This window comes from Heptranchias perlo, chromosome 6 (assembly GCF_035084215.1).
Source record: "Heptranchias perlo isolate sHepPer1 chromosome 6, sHepPer1.hap1, whole genome shotgun sequence".
NCBI lineage: Eukaryota > Metazoa > Chordata > Chondrichthyes > Hexanchiformes > Hexanchidae > Heptranchias > Heptranchias perlo.
The window spans coordinates 13,244,018-13,262,011 of NC_090330.1; the positions used below are offsets into that span (position 1 = coordinate 13,244,018).

The 17,994-nt window shown below is 44.2% G+C and overlaps 1 protein-coding gene across 1 annotated transcript in view; it reads left to right on the forward strand.

The window, feature by feature from the left end:
• oca2 (oculocutaneous albinism II) overlaps positions 1-17,994 on the forward strand; it is a 386,742-nt gene that overhangs the window by 260,721 nt on the left and 108,027 nt on the right. The window lies entirely within an intron of this gene.

Below are 17,994 nucleotides of genomic sequence, written 5' to 3' on the forward strand. Positions count from 1 at the left end.
GCAAGCCCCCTCAAAATCTTATCTGTTTCAATGAGATCACCTCTCATTCTTCTAAACTCCAGAGAGTATAGGCTCATTCTACTCAACCTCTCCTTATAGGTCAACCCTCTCATCCCAGGAATTAATCTAGTGAACCTTCGTTGCACCGCCTATAAGGCAAGTATATCCTTCCTTAGATAAGGAGACCAAAACTGTACGCAGTACTCCAGGTGAGGCCTCACCAAAGCCCTGTACAATTGTAGTAAGACTTCCTTACTCTTGTACTCCAACTCCCTTGCAATAAAGGCCAACATGCCATTTGCCTTCCTAATTGCCTGCTGTACCTGCATGCTAACTTTTTGTGTTTCTTGTACAAGGACACCCAACTCTTTCTGAACACCAACATTTAATAGTTTCTCACCATTTAAAAAGTATCCTGTTTTTCTATTCTTCCTACCAAAGTGAATAACCTCACATTTCCCCACACTATACTCCATCTGCCATCTTCTTGCCCACTCACTTAACCTGCCTATATCCCTTTGCACACTCTTTGTGCCCTCCTCACAGCTTACTTTCCCACCTAGCTTTGTATTGTCAGCAAAATTGGATACATTACACTTGGTCCCTTCATCTAAGTCATTAATATAGATTGTAAATAGCTGAGGCCCAAGCACTGATCCTTGCAGCACCCCACTAGTTACAGCCTGCCAACCTGAAAATGACATGTTTATCCCTACTCTCTGTTTTCTAACCGTTAACCAATCCTCTATTCATGCTAATATGTTACCCCGACTTCCTACATTGCTTCACACTCAATGAGTTATTTTTGTTTTGTAGGCAAACATGGCAGCTAATTTGTGCACTGTGCGGTCCCACAAACAGCAATGAGATGAAAAGCTAGTTAATGAGCCAGAAATCACTCCCGAAATAACGGAGGAGCTCAACAGCACTTTCTGTTTTTTTCTGACGAATTGAAGGAGCAAGTTCCCGAGTTTGCACATGCTCACTAAAACGCGGACATTGTGAACTTGCTCCTATTGGTTCGCCGGCGATTTGACAGTTTCGAATTAAAGGGCCATCGCACGCTGCAATCGGAGAAATCACTGAAAAATCACAAACTTGCTCATCTGCCCAGCTGGAAAGTAGCTAATTACGCCACCAAACAGGTACGCTTGAAAATACCAGGTCTAAACTAAGTTATAAAAACGCAGTTAGTCTTAATGACTGCCAAACAACTAAAAATTGAATGTTAAAAATGTGGAATCTCATATAACTCCTTATTTTAATAGTTTTTAGTCATTAAAACATTTTTTTAAAATTAAAATTTTTTTATTTACAATTACATCCAGAATACTAACTTTAAATGAATGAAGTCTGCTTGCCTGCTTGAGCAATGACGCCTGAATCTGTGAGCGTGAATTCTATTCCTGACAGATTTTGTGGGCGTGTCTTTTATTCTCACCGACTGTTCCATGCGCATCAACTCACGCTGCTCAGAGGCAGGGTTGATAGCGCACAATTTTTTAAAAGTTCAAAATCAAGCAATTTGACGCCACAGAGCCCGCAGTAAGTATTTAGGTTCATTTAATTCGCAGGAGCTGCGGTGAGCGTTGTCGTGCCGCTCGGCGCGATTTCTGGCCCATTATGTTTAGGTTGAGGGATAAATGTTGGCCAGGACACTGGGAGGATTCCCTTTGCTCTTCTTTGAAAAAGTGCCATGGGATCGTTCCCGTCCACCTGAACAGGCGGACAGGCCTTCAGTTTAACATGTTGACAGAAAGGTGACACCTCCGACAGTGCAGAACTCCCTCAGTACTGCACAGATGTGCCAGCCTAGATCATATGTTGAAGTCCTGGAGTGGGGCTTATACCCACAATCTTTTGACTCAAAGGTGAGAGTGCTATCAATTGAGTCAAGCGGGGGAGGGGGGGGCTAATTGGATAGCTCTTTCAAAGAGCCAGCACGGGCTCGATGGGCTGAATGCCATCCCTCTGTGCTTTAAGACGCTATAATTCTATGATTATATAGATAATTCCTGAAAATTTTATTAAACTGACTAACAAATCTTATTTGAGTCTAAGTTCTCTGAGTATGTACTAGATACTGAAGTAACACAGTTAGATAATCTGAAACTTCGCAACAAATTATTGGGTGCATTTAAACAAATTCGAATATCAATATTTGTGTCAGAAAAATATTTAACCTTGGCCTGGCATCACAGCTGATTATGGTCCTGTCCTCAGCTGATTCCAACACTGGCATAAACTTCCCATCAAGGCATAGGTACAACCAAGTATAAAGATTTTTTTTTGGGTGGTGGGAGGAGGAGGAACATCAGGGGTACCTCCAGGATCTGCAAAGAGGGACATAGCCTATACCACAACAATGTGTGCAATGTGTGGGGGGTGGGGGAGGAGGAAGACATCTCTAATGGTTGTGCCTGTGCAACAGGAGTTATTGGGTAGCAATCAGGAATGAGAACTCCTGATTTTCCCTCCCAAAGGCCGAAGACACAGCTCAGCAAACCCAACGTAGACCAGAGATCGTGCTGGTCCGTGTAGCTCACCTCTCCACTGATCAGTGATTTTACAAACTAAGCATTGGGGCAATCTCTGAAGTATATTCTTTGTAAAAACAGAGGAGAAGTTTTGCTGTTTTACTTAAAGTACTAGGAACTTATTTTTTTTTAAACTGAGGTGGGCATAACCAACAGCCCCTGAAATCATTACTTGGGTTTATCAAGGTTTTCAATAAAGCAATGATATTGTTCTCCAGTGATCAGATTGTTCACATATTGCAGCGTGAGAGATAACACCAAACATGTTTTATAAATACATAAAGAGCAAGAGGATAACTAAGGAAAGAGTAGGGCCTATTAGAGACCAAAAAGGTAACCTATGTGTGGAGACGGTAGATGTGGGTATGATTCTTAATGAATACTTTGGGCTCGATTTTAGGGTCGGGTTTCCTGCGGGTTTCCAGCGGGGGGGCCCCGAAAATCCCGCGATCCCGACCACTTCCGGGTTCCCCGATGACGTGCGGGGCTGCGTGCGTGGCCCCCGCTGGTGGGAATCCCGCAGGCAATTAAAGCCAGCGGGGCTCCACTTGAGAGTACTTACCTTGCTTGTTGAGGTCAGTAAATGAGCTGAATCAGCTGTCAAAAGAGGAAGTGTGGGATTTTACCTGCATCGCAGACTGTTTCACACACTGGGGGAAACAGTCTCTCTCCAACTAGGCGTGTTGCAGCCAGCAGCCTGTGGCAGCTGCCAAGGTGCACTCCACGGGGGAGAGCCCTCACCCACACAGGAGGCCACCGCGTCACATAGGGCAACCCCTGCCCCCCACCACCCCCCGCCAAGCCAGAGGACAGACCGACACGAGGAACCACCCACCTACCCTGCACAACCCCTCAGACCAACACCTGCCAGATGGGTGGTGCGTGGACACCCTCGGAGGACGAACAGCATGACCAGCCCCAGCAGCCTCGCAGTCCACGCCGTCCGCCGCAGAGACGTGGAGCCCCCCAACACGGTGTTGTTGCACGCCCACCTGCACAGCAGGAGGGAGGGCTACCGCAGAGAGAGACGCATCGCAGAGGGCACTACCCTCGCCACATGGTCCACAGACCGAGGCGAAGCTCCCCGGACCTCTCCGAGCAGCAGTGCACACGGAGGCGCAGATTCGCTCGACATGTAGTCGTGGAGATCTGCAGGCTCTTTCATGCCGAGCTGCTCATGGCTGGCCCCAGCACCAAGTGCTTACCTGTCGCTGCCAAAGTCACCACTGCCCTCCACAACTTCTCCTCCGCATCCTTCCAGGGTGCAGCCGGCTACACCGCCGATGTCTCTCAGTGGTCTGCGCGGAAGAGCCCTGCAAATACACCTGGACCTACTCTGCAGTAACACGATGAGTGGCATCAGTGGTGGGTCCTCATAGTGATACCCAGGACCGGGCATTATTGGACACAACAGACAGGATTCGCGGAGACATGGCAGTGGTGGTGCCAATATAATGTGTGCTGTTTGTTGCTCTGAAATTCAATATAGGTAACACCCATGACAAACCCTCAGACACCCTTGTGCACCCCCTTCATGCTCACGACACGTTTGCCTTACGCTGCCTACTGCACATATGTGATGCATGCCCTGTGGCTGCAGCACAGGTGGTGGCAGGTTGAGTGAGGCTGGCCGTGAGGGAGATGCACGAGAGGGTGAGTATGGGATAGAGCCATGAGATTGTATGAGGATTGGGTCGCGTGTTAGTGGCAGGATGAGTACTGGCGAGGTGAGTAGGTGGAGGTAAGATGAGGATGGGGTTTGAGTGGGTATGAGGGGTGATGTGACAGAGTAGTGTTGGCGGTGCCGAAGGAGATGTGGGGTTGGGGCAGTGTTGTGGCAGATGGAGTGTAGGGGAAAGACTACGTGTTCTCACTGTGGCTGACCTACTGAGGTCATTGCAGCGCCTCCTGCATTGTATGCAGGTGGGCGATATGTCGGTGGCGCAGGTGACCCCCTCTGCCACCTCGAGCCAGGCCTTCTTGGTGGCAGAGGCTGGCCGCTTCCTCCCGCCCGCCGGGTGGAAGATCTCTGTCTTCGCCCTCCTCCTCACCCCATCTGATGATACCTGGGGTGAGGCATCATTAAACTGGGAGCAGCCTTCCCCCTGGGCTGCTCCATGCTATAATTTGTCCCATTGGTTGCAGCATCTGTCAGTGGAGGACTGCCCCTTTAACTAGAGAGCCTCCAGCTGACAGATCATACTGCGCATGCGCAGCCCGCCCGACGCGCAGACCAGCAGCGCGGACCCCGGAGGAGCAGGTAATTAATTCCTATTAGTGTGTTGCCTGCTACGATCGCGCGGGCAACCCACTAATTTCACCGAGCGTGTTGACCACGCTCCCGAAACCCAACCCGCTGGGAACCCGCAGGCCTGGTAACATCGAGCCCCTTGTGTCTGTCTTCACAAAAGAGGGGGACAATGCAGCGATTGTAGTTAAGGAGGAGGAGGAGTGTGAAATATTGGATGGGATAAACATAGTGAGAGAGGAAGTATTAAGGGAATTAGCATCTTTGAAAGTAAATAAATTGCCAGGCTGTTAAGAGAAGCAAGGGAGGAATTAACAGAGGCTCTGACCATCATTTTCCAATCCTCCCTGGCTACAGGCATGGTGCCGGAGGATTGGAGGACTGCTCACGTTGTACCGTTGTTTAAAAAGGGAGAAAGAGATAGACCGAGTAATTATAGGCCAGTCAGTCTAACCTCGGTGGTGGGCAAATTATTGGAATCAATTCTGAGGGACAGCATAAATCATCATTTAAAAAGGCACGGGTTAATCAAGGACAGTCAGCTGGATTTGTTAAGGGAAGGTTGTGTTTGACTAATTTGATTGAATTTTTTGAGGAGGTAACAAGGAGGGTTGATGAGGGTAACGCGTATGATGTCGTGTACATGGATTTTAGCAAGGCTTTTGATGAGGTCTCACATGGCAGACTGGTCAAAAAATGGGATCTAAGGGAAAGTGGCTAGTTGGATCCAAAATTGACTCAGTGGCAGGAAGCAAAGGGTAATGGTTGACGGGTATTTTTGTGACTGGAAGGCTGTTTCCAGTGGGATCCCGCAGGGCTAAGTACGCGGTCCCTTGCTTTTTGTGGTATATATTAATAATTTGGACATGAATGTGGGGGGCTTGATCAATAAGTTTGAAGATTCAGCAAAAATTGGCTGTGTGGCTAATAGTGAGGAGGAAAGCTGTAGATTGCAGGAAGATATCAATGGACTGGTCAGGTGGGCAGAAAGTGGCAAATGGAATTCAATCCGGAGAAGTGTGAGGTAAGGCATTTGGGGAGGACAAACAAGACAAGGGAGTACACAATAAATGGGAGGATACTGAGAGGTGTAGAGGAACAAAGGGACCTTGGATTGCAAGTCCACAGATCCCTGAAGGCAGCAGGACAGGTAGATAAGGTGGTTAAGAAGGCATACGGGATACTTTCCTTTATTAGCCGAGGCATAGAATATAAGAGCAGGGAGGTTATGCTGGAACTGTATAAAACATTAGTTAGGCCACAGCTTGAGTACTACGTACAGTTCTGGTCACCACATTAGAAGAAAGGTGTGATTGAACTCGAGAGGCTACCATGGCTGCCATGGCTGGAGAATTTTAGCTATGAGAAAAGATTGGATAGGCTGGGGTTGTTTTTTTTTGGAACAAAGGAGGCTGAGGGGAGATTTAATTGAGGTAAATACAGTGGATAGGGAGGACCTATTTCCCTTAGCAGAGGGGCAGTGACCAGGGGGCATAGATTTAATGTTGGTAGAAGGATTAGAGGGGAATTGAGGAGAATTTTTTTTCATCCAGAGGGTGGTGGGGGTCTGGAACTCACTGCCTGAAAGGGTGGAAGAGGCAGAAACCCTCAACTCATTTAAAAAGTACTTGGATGTGCACTTGAAGTGCCGTAACCTCCAGGACTACGGACCAAGTGCTGGAAAGTGGGATTAAGCTGGATAGCTCTTTTTCGGCCGTCACTGACACGATGGGCCGAATGGCCTCCTTCTGTGCTGTAACTTTCTATGATTCTATGAACACAGAGTATTGTAGCATTGACATTTGATAAAGTAGTTTTACTTTGCAATAACCACCATCCTTGATCAGTCACGCTGATTACTATTGATTTGGAAATACTTTTTCTGAAATAATGTAATATCCTTTTGACACTGAGTGACTTGTAATAAATTGTATTTGTTTAACAATAATTCACCTGCAATGTGGAGTAAATTACTCAGTTTACAGTTGTGCTATTTGTGATATTAAAGGGGCAGATCTGCAATATTTGACTTGCTAAGCCCCACTTTAGAAATTCCCACCTGAAAATAGAAACAATTTAAAGGAACAGCGTTCCTATGGCCGGGGGGGGGGGGGGGGTGGTATATGGGAAGATCCAATTCAATCACAGCAGATATTGGACCCTGTAGTGGCTTTTAAAAATTATGCTGCTATCAAATAACTTTCTGCACTGCTGAGCTATGGTTGCATGTTCCATATCTGCCAGGTGCCCTCCTCTCCCTCACATTAACATATGAATCAGCAGGTATTTGAGGGGGGAAGGGATGTCCACTGGTCTGCTTGATTGGACCCTCACTCAAAGTCCTTATCGGTACACTACCAGTATAGATAGAGGGGAACCCCCCCATTCAGGAGAGTTGGGTCCAATTATAGCAATCCTACTAACATCCTGGGAGAGGTCAACAAACTGAGTAGCAGATTGAGGATTGAACCTGGGACCCTCCTGGTCTGTATGGCTTGGCTACTTACTGGACAAACTCACTGAGCCATCGGGGGAGTATTTATTATAGCTCTATCTTGCAGTTTGTTAAACTTAAGTATAATTTGTAGTGCTGGTGATTGGCATTACAGTGACATTGCTAGATTTCCCTGCCCTCTTCTCACTGAGTAAACACTTGCCAAACATTTATAGTAACAACATGGCCGCTTTAAATCTGATGAAGTGGCCAGGGGTAAATCCCCTGAGTGTTTGAAAGCACAAACGGAATTTATATGTGACCTTGTTAATCCCTTTTTTATCAAGGTGAAGGATGCAATTGCTGGAGATTGATCCGCAATATAAGCATCAAGCACTCCCAGGTTAGGTACAACATGGGTTAGGTTTGGAGTAAAGCTTTATTCTGTTCCAGTGGTCCACTGGAATTTCTTCAAGGGTTTCCTCGAATTTCCCGCCATCACTTCGACGGAAGATGAGAGGAACCCCCAAAGCGAAAAAGAGCCGTTCATGCCTTTTCTCTGCGTCGTGTACCAATCTTCCACCAAAGTTATGGCAGGAAATCGGAGAACCTCATTGAAATTCTCCCCCAGTTTGTTTCAGCCCTAACTACATTGGTGTGATTTTTTTTTAAACTTCCTATACCAGCCGCTCTGTGAGGGCATCTTTGAGTGAGATAGCCAGTTCAACACTGAGTTAGGAATATTTTTTTGTTGTGGGCCCATTCAATGTAATAAAATAGAATATGCACTGACACGGCACTTTGTTCCTGATGGAGGTTAGCGTCATACAAGAAAGGGGGCACATCACTGATGTAATGATGATTGGCACATTCATGTAGGGGCAAAGAGGACTGCTGAGTTGTCATTTGGTAGGACGGGTAGTGGTTTGAGGGAATGTCCCTTTATTGGCAACAGGGGTAGGAGGAGGTAAGACTGTGGCGTCAAAGGTAGACTTTGTTCCAAGGGAAAGAAGACTTCAGTGATGAGATGTGCTGTAATGCTTTTTGCAGTAAATGTTGCCTGAGTCTCCTTTGCTCCATCCTGTTGTGCTACTGCCCATCCACGATAATGGCATACAAGAGTATGCCCATAGAGAATGCCATACCTCCTCCTGAGAAGCCCTGACTTTGGCCAGGGGGTGGGAGGTCCTAAACTCTGCTCATGGTCTGACTCTCTGAGAAGCAGTCAGAAGAAAGTGCAGGCAGAATGCAACAGAAAAAAAAACATTTTACAAAACATTGCCTATCTTCAGAAGTCTATGGATTCTTCCTCGTGTCAGGAACTTCTCACTTCCGCCAGTAACACTTTTAGCAGCTGATGCGCCTCATTCAAGCTGGTGTAACTTACCCAGGTGTGCAACGGTAGGGTAAAATCAGGAAACTCTGATCTACACCGCCACTGGCTGACAGATGGTCGTATGTAAATGAGATGTAGAAATGCTCCAGAAGTGCGAGGAAACTTGGGGGGGAAGCCTTTTAAAGGCACACGAGTGCCGGAAATATCTACCACGCGGGTTTCCTTGCTGAAAAAAGTTCCTACACCATTCCAGCACCAGCCAAAAACGGTGAGGAAGTTCAACCTCATAAAAGTCCCTTCATCAGTTGACAATTGGAACAAAATCAAGCAGTTATCACTGTAAGCTGATACCAGAAGAATTTTCTGCTGCTGTTTTGTTAAGGTAGCAATGAATGAGAGGATGAGATTATATCAGTGATTTGGGCCCTTCAGCCATTCGAGATGCAAGTGATCACTGCCATGGTTACCAGAACCGACAGGGGGTCATATGATGGCACCTCCAGGAATATGTCCAACCAGAGTTGGCAACCCTATCCTAAAAACCACAGGCTTTTAAAACCCAAACCTTTACGTTGAGTAATCATTACTGCTTAATTTATCTTTTCTTAACTCTTTTCAAACTTGACTCTGCCTTGCACTGTGTGCCTTGCCCTTTCACCTATATTCTCAATTTAAAAGAACTGTTAAATATACTTTCAAACAAAAAAAAGTGACACTTAACGAGTTTAATTTGAATCTCTTTAGACAGATGCTGATTTTATTGCTGCCATTTGGATTAGTATTTCAAGCATTAATTCACCAGAATTATTTAAAATAAAAATGTATTTAGTATTTTTGCAATGAGTGCATTTAAAAAGAAGTGCCTAAAGTTTGGCTGCAGAACTGGATGGTTTGCAACAAAAACCTAAATTCAAAGTGACAGCCAGTCAGAACAGCAGAATCTTAATGCAAAGGAGCATGAAAGACTCAATTAAAATTCGAAACCGCACGTTCTAAGTGAGTATTTCAGAGGTATTGCAGCACTTTGAAAGCTAATTACTGTGCTACTGATTACACAGATATACTAGGAATTTTACTTCATTGTTAGGAGTTTGAATTGTGAGAACTAATCAAATCAGCATCATTGTCTTCAGAACTGGAACCAAATCAAACTCTACACTTCTACAACTCAAGAGGATTTGAAATTAGATGACATGCGATAATTAAAATCGCCTAAAACTTTAGTTCAAAAAAAAGCAGAATAAATATCTGAATGTTATGGGGTAAAGATAATCAAATACCAAATTGAACATGATGGTTTCTCCTGTTGCTGCTGGGATGGGGTGGGTGGGAATGGTAGTGTCATCTGTGGAGGACAACTGATCTAAATTGAATAGTTGGGATTTGGGGATGCAGAGACTTGCTGAAACTTTGTCTAATTGTATTTGGAATTTCATTTGATTCCCTTTGATCAGGGAGTAATTACCCACAAATTTCCTTTAGCAGATTAGGCAAATTGGAACAAGTCCATGTTAGGGTGGGTTCTATATGGTCTGTGGAAGGATTAGGTTTGATGGCCCCAATGACTTTTTCTCACTTCTATGCTTTTTTAAGTTGTTATTTGATCCCCACAGCTTCCCTGAGAAATCTGTGTTTTTAATAAATAAATACTAGCTCACCTTGACTGAGCTGCTAGCACGTTTGACTCTGAATCAGAAGGTTGTGGATTCAAGCTATACTTCAGGATTTAAGCACATTACAACAGTGTCTACGCTTCAAAAGTACTTAATTGGCTGTAAAGAGCTTTGGGACGTTGTGAGATCTTGAAAGGCGCTATATAAATGCAAGTTTTTCTTTCTTACATAACCCAAGTTGATTCTCCGGTACAGTTTTATGAGAGTGCTATGCTGATCGCTGGAGGTGCTATCTTTTGGGCGAGATGTTAAACTGAGGCCCTGTCTGCCTGTTCCAGTGACTCAGATGCAGGTTAACGATCCCACGGTAGTCCTTGAAGAAAAGCAGGAAATTGTCCTGGTCCATGCACCCCCCTCAAACCACAACATGAAAAACATATTAAAAGGTCATTCATCTCGTTGCTGCAGTCGGAACAGTTCGTTATACATGAGGTGCTTTGAGATGTTGCTGAGAAACATAGCAAGTGTCAGACTTGGCTCAGTTGGTAGCCCTCTTGCTGCTAAGTCAGAAGGTTTGTGGGTTCAAGTCCCATTCTAGAGACTTGAGCATATAACCTAGGCTGATATGTCAGTGCAGTACTGAGGGAGTGCTGCACTGTCGGAGGTGCCGTCTTTTACGTTTGCCCTCTCGGGTGGATGTAAAGGATCCCATAGCACTATTCAAAGAAGAGCAGGGAGTTCTCCCAGTAACCTGGACAACATTTATCCCTCAACCAACAACTGGTCATTTATTTCATTGCTGTTTGTGGGAGCTTGCTGTGTACAGAATTGGCTGCTGCATTTCCAGCATTACATCAGTGACTACACTTCAAAAGTATTTCATTCGTTGTAAAGTGCATTGGGACCTTCTGTGGCAGTAAAAGGCGCTATATAAATGCAAGTCTTTCTTTCTTAAGACTTCCTTTAATTTGGGAAAGAAATCAATGTTATTGATTTAATCCCTTCCTAATATTGCTTAGGTTCATTATTTTGAGATTTGGTCTTCATTCAAATAACATAATGCCACATAATTTTTATTTTACTTTGATGAATTATGTAAAAAAAAAACTTTATAAAATGTTTTCAGGCAGACCACTTTCAATCTATGGGTAAGTGATTTATTTCCAGTGAATTTTTTGAGTCTGACATATTTTATTCAGAAGATCAGTTCCAAATCCTGCTTTCAAAATTACCAACATCAACAGGAAGTCCCTTTATCTAACTGATGGTCAGGACTGGCATCTTCCATCAGACTATGATGTTTGGTTTGTGTCAACAGTTTCTGTGAAAATCAAAGAAAAAGAGACTTCCATGACATTAAAACCAATTGTGGTCTCAGTTGGTTGAAATGGCTTGTGATTTCAATATTAAACATAAAAATATGAAAATTTGGAGCACAAATCACCCCTAATTTTCTTAGCAAAATCATCTAAGAAATGGATTGAGGTTTGATTTAATTAGCACAGTGATTTAAATCCTTTTCCTGGATGAAAGAGTACTCTTGATTTAATGCTGATTTCTCTCTCTCTCTCGCTCTAAATATGTATATATATATATATTAGAGAGAGAGAGAGATCAGCATTAAACCAAGAGTACTCTTTGTGTTGAAGTTCTCAATTGGCCCTAGGATTCGTAGTTAATTCTTAGAGGTATCTGTTCAAAAGCAAAAGCTTGTTGTGCTTGAGGTGATTCTTAACTCTCACTGTCCATTGCAAACATCAATCAAAGCAATTCTAAACCAGAAAGCATTGAATGTGACTGGATAACACAAACTGTATATATTGTCCTAGTGCGAAAAGACATTTGCTGAACTTAGTTGAGGCAGTGGTTAGAATCATACAGCTCAGGAGGAGGCCATTCGGCCCATCGTTCCTGTGCTGGCTCTTTGAAAGAGCTATCCAATTAGTCCTATTCCCCTGCTCTTTCCCCACAGCCCTGCAAATTTTTCCTTTTCAAGTAATTATCCAATTCGCTTTTGAACATTACTATTGAATCTGCTTTCACCACCCTTTCAGGCAGCGCATTCCAGATCATAACAGCTTGCTGAGTAAAGAAGTTTCTCCTCATCTCCCCCCTGGCTTTTTTGCCAATTATCTTCAAATTTGGAGCATTTCAATTGGTCTCAGTGCCCCTGAGCAAGGAGAGAGGGAAAACATCAGCTAGGGTTTTCTTGCTCCTATCCAATGATTCCTGCTGGAAAGTACGAGTGTGCGGATGTCGATGGTGGCAGGATTGAGCTGAGCTCTGCGATAAAATAATCTGCTGACACTCATTGTCTGTGCTAAAAAATGAAGAATGACCATTTGGGGGGGGGGGGTCTGATTTGACCAACGAGGAAGATTTCTGTATTAGATTTAAGATGACTTTAGATAGACAGTTGTAAACAATTTTACAACACCAAGTTATAGTCCAGCAATTTTATTTTAAATTCACAAGCTTTCGGAGGCTTCCTCCTTCCTCAGGTAAATGTTCAGGAGCTCCTCGAAGCCTGGAAATGTTCAGGAGCTCCTCGTAGGCTTCGAGGAGCTCCTGAACATTTACCTGAGGAAGGAGGAAGCCTCCGAAAGCTTGTGAATTTAAAATAAAATTGCTGGACTATAACTTGGTGTTGTAAAATTGTTTACAATTGTCAACCCCAGTCCATCACCGGCATCGCCACACTTAGATAGACAGGAGAATGTGATTTATAAATTAGCTTCAGGTAGCTGTGTCTCTAGGCAAAGCCCATTGTTGCCGAAGCAGTGGTGACCAATGGTGAACAACAGATGTGACTGGCTGCAGATAGCGGCAAAAGGAAATGTCTGCCCTGGATGCCTTTTCTTTTGTATCAAAACTACTGTTCAGAATTTTAACTAAGTCAAAGGTGCCTGTTGGCTAGGATTCACTATCTGAAGTAATAGAATTATAGAAATTACAGCAGCGAGGGGACCATTCAGTCTATCACACTTGTAAATTGTTAATGTTTGCAAATTAAACTTGGTGGAATTGGAAAATTATCTTTAGTTCTTCCTGATGATCTGAACTTCATGGATTGGGACTTAATGTCATCCACTTCATGTCACAAAACACCGTTTCATCCAAAAGTCATGTCAATTATCAGACTGTAGAAAAAATGCATTCTAAAATGGGTATTTTAGCCAATTTGTAGACTGATTCCATCTTTAATATTTTAAGTGTTGTGCTTTCAGTAACTTGCTGTGTTTTATTGCTTTGGTGTATTACTCTACCTGTAAATAATTACTTTAGCATAGTTGCTTTGGCCTGACAAGATGGTATTAACTACCTTTCAGAGAGGACAGAGGAATGTGGTGGGCATAAGAATATTAAAAACTAGGAGCAGGAGTAGGCCATACGGCCCCTTGAGCCTGCTCCGCCATTCAATCAGATCATGGCTGGTCTAGTACATCGACTCCACTTTCCTGTCCTATCCCCATATCCCTTGATTCCCTTAGTGTCCAAAAATCTATCGATCTCAGTCTTGAATATATTTAACAACTGAGCATCCATAGCCCTCTGGGGTAGAGAATTCCAAAGATTCACAACCCTCTGAGTGAAGAAACTTTTCCTCAGCTCGGTCCTAAATGGCTGACCCCTTATCTTAAGACTATGACCCCTAGTTCTAGGCTATCCAGCCAGGGGAAAAAGCCTCTCAGCATCTACCCTGTCAAGCCGTCTAAGAATTTTATACCTCAATATATCTCAATGAGATCACCTCTCATTCTTCTAAACTCCAGAGAATATAGGCCCATTCTACTCAATCTCTCCTCATAGGACAACCCTCTCATCCCAGGAATCAATCTTGTGAACCTTCATTGCACCATCTCTAAGGCAAGTATATCCTTGTATTATCAGCAAACTTGGATACATTACATTTGGTCCCCTCATTTAAGTCATTGATATATATTGTAAACAGCTGCGGCTCAACTCTCATGATCTGTGATGCACTATGGACCATAACTAGGAATAATCTTCAATGCCGTGGCACAGTATCCCACTGGTGGCATGTGTAAGAGCGCCAGCTTTGGTTCATAGGAGACTCGGTTTGCTTATAGAAAGTGCCGTGAGCCTGACACAAAAGTTTTGGGACAGAGCCTGACGTGAATCAGTACCTTCAGGAGAGGAGGAAGGAAAACAGTCATGGAGACTAGTAAATGTTGATAGGTTTCAATCTTTGGTTATCTCTTCAGGAATGTACATAAGTTGGGGAGAGTCTGACCACGGTCCTTTGGAAACAAAGATCCTCTCTTGGGGCTCTGCTCCACCAACGCAAGTGCAGAGGTGCAGATCCTGAACCTGCCTATGCTGCTAACCAAATCCTGGGCACGGGACCCTTTGCAGGGCTGGGGTAAACTCATCCTGCCTGCAAGGGCAATTCAGCATCCCTGCTCAGAATGTCGGTGCGGTGCCACACTGCTCTGATGGTGGAGAGGTGGCCCAGTGAAGGCTCGAAGAAACTCCTGTTCCTCACATCTTCTGGCCCCAGTGGAGCAAGCAGGCATCTTAAGGAAGGCAATTGATCCCCTCCGGGATTACTTACATTTCCCTAGTAAAGGTTTGGGGACTCTTAAGGGAGGATGTTTCTTAGAAATCTCTTAAAGGTAGCTGCCACCTGTTATTTGCTGAAAATAACAGTCTACTGTCTGCACGGAGTCTGAACGGAGATCAGACATCGCACACGTAAAACACAGATGCAGGTCCCATCCCTATGTTTACACACTGATGAGTTATGTTAAAACATTGAATAAAGGTTGCGCACTACTAAATCCCACATCCACCATTCAGCATGCCAGACCTCACCAATCTGCCAATCTGAGTTGGTACCAGGTCTGCGAGAGTGAGTGCATCAAAGTTGTCTGCTGATGCTCTAGAGACCTTTGTGGAAGAGGTGGACTGAAGGAGGGACATCCTATATCCGAGGGGGGAGGGGGGGGGGCAAGAGGCCCGCCAGACATATATCCACAAGGCAGTAGGAAGCAGCGGGGGACGAAGTCAATGTCAGGCGCACAGCATCATGAACATGGATGCAGTGCAGGAAGAAGTTCAATGCTTTGACATGAGGGGTCAAGGTGAGTGAGGTCAACTGTCAAGTGGTATCTCCTACCAACTGCTCCACACACTACACCCCCCATCACCCACGTACCAATAAATTCTTTCCATCAGTACTCAAGTCTTCCAATCAGATGCTTCCTCTCACCCTTACACATTACCACTGTTTCAAGTCGCCCACCCACAACTCACAGGCCACACACACTGGCAGCTATTTAACCATGGCAGGCTCATCACCCAGACACAAGTCCCGCTTTCTTGCAGAAGGTAGCGCATATCAAGAGGCAGCAAGTGGCAGCGGCATATAGCCCCTCGAGCCTGTTCCGCCATTCAGTGAGATCATGGTGGACCTGTGATCTACCTCCATATACCCGCCTTAGCCCCATATCCCTTAATACCCTTGGTTCACAGAAATCTATCAATCTCAGATTTAACATTCACAAGTGAGCTAGCATCAACTGCCGTCTGTAGAAGAGCGTTCCAACCATTTCCCACCCTTTGCGTGTAGAAGCGTTTCCTAATTTCACTCCTGCACGTCCTGGCTCTAAATGTTAGGCTATGTCCCCGCATCCTAGTATTGAAGTCTAGGAGACCTCCAAAAACAGTTACAAATGTCTCGACAGCCAGAAGCAACAATCCAGCCACTAACCTGTAAATCTTGCCTGGTCCCTTTAAATAGCGCTGGTGGAGGGTCCTCCTGGCACTCTAAGACACGTACAGATGGTCGGGGTTAAGACTGTGCGTTGAGTTGAGCTTTAAGTCCTAAAATGGTGTCTATCACTTTGAATCAGCGTTGCACACTGATTGAAGCCATTTTCTCCCTACTTTACATGATTCCAGCGTTCGTTATCTGCGCCTGCGCTAACTCCTATCCCAAGATGCTGAAACAATGGGCACGACACGGCCCAATTTAGCGCCCCGCGTCTTTTCTCATTCCATCACCGTTGACTGCACAAGCTTCACATTTTCAGCCTTATACCATTTATCCTTCTGCATAAAATTACTGCTTTACACCTATCTCTCCATTATTTCTTATTCATGTCTGTGTCTACTTCCATTCATTCTCAGCATGTCTGATTTTCATCAAAATCTGGAAGCAAATAGTGTAACTGTAAAATGGCAAAAAGACCTTCTTTAAAAATCTCCTTTTACTTTTAATCATTTCTCTATCCGATTCTAGTTTTTTATACACTTTCTCTGGCTTTATTCTTTTTGGATCTGCTTATTCTTTCTCTGACAGATGAATTAATATTGCAGAGGCCTAGGAGCAGATTGCCTGCTCACCCCATTAGCAGGGTGTCTTGGCAGAAGCTAATTTGGAGAGAAAACAAATAAAAAAGGATTAAATAACTTCTTTGAGAACCCAGATACAGAAAACTGCATAACAAGACAAGGGACTAATGATGCAGTCAATGGTCCTATTGTACTTAATGACTGCAGGAGTAGGAAGAAAGGGAACGGTATAATGAATTATAACAATGGACCAAATCTTGCTGGAAAAATAACGGCATGTTAACGGCGCACATTGATGATGTTATTAATGGACAAATCGGCCAGCAAATTCAGGGGATTAAGATATACGCCGTGAGTTGTGAATCTCCTGAACTTGCTGGTCGATTTACGCCACTCCGCCATTTGCTTTACACAAAACGGCATCTGGCCCTTAGCTTCCCCGTTATTTTTAAGAACTTGCTGGATTTGCACATTAATTGCCTGTGAAACTCGCCGCTGAAAATCAAGACTTGTAATTTAGAGCGTAATCACCCTTTTAACGACGTGATGATATGAACTTCTGTGCAATGTAAACAGCAGTCGTGCTCAGGTGGAACTACTCTGAAACAAAATGTTGTGAGTCCAAGTCCCAGTCCAAGGACTGAGTGCGTTATTTTAGGAGACTAAGGCTTGGAAATTCCGCAGAGCTTCTCCCGATCTCCCGCTATACCTTCAGGTGAGAGATTGGTGGAACCCCCAGAGAAATGGCGGGTGATCTTGAGAAGCTATGTGGAATTTCCAGGCCTAAATTATTCAATTGAGGTGCAGTTTAGCTATTCACTGGTGGTCCAGTTGGATGGTCAAGATCTCACAGCATTATTTGAATAATAATTCTTCCAATATCCAGGCCAACTTTCCTCCTTAAACTAATACCACCAAAAACAAATCAAATGATCATTCATCTCATTTCTGTTTGTGATAGCTCGCTGTATGTGAAATGACTATTGCATAACAACAGTCAGTGTATTTCAAAGTAAAGTGAAGTACTTTGAGACGTTTCTGAGAGACATGATAAAGTACTGTATGAATACACGTTTTTCTTTATAAAGTTCAGACAACCTGACCGAAGATTCTATTTGTGTTAAACGATTAAAACTTATTTTTAAAAATAAAGTTTTTAAAATAATTAATTCTGGGGATGTGAGCATTGCTGGCAAGGCAGGCATTTAAAGCCCATCCCTACTTGCCCTGAAGAGGGCTGATGGGCTTTCTTCTAGTGGTTTGATACAACTGAGTAGCTCTTTAGACCACTTCAGAGGGCAGTTAGGAGTCAACCATGTCCACGATGTAAGATGACACTTTAGCATAGTGCTGAGGGAGTGTTGCATTGTCAGAGAGATGTTAAACTGAAGCTCCATCTGCCTGTTCAGGAGGAGGTGAAGATCCAATGGCACTATTCAATGAACAGTGTTCTCCTGGTTAATATTCCTTCCTCAGCCAACACCACAAAAAAACAATTTCTTGGTCAT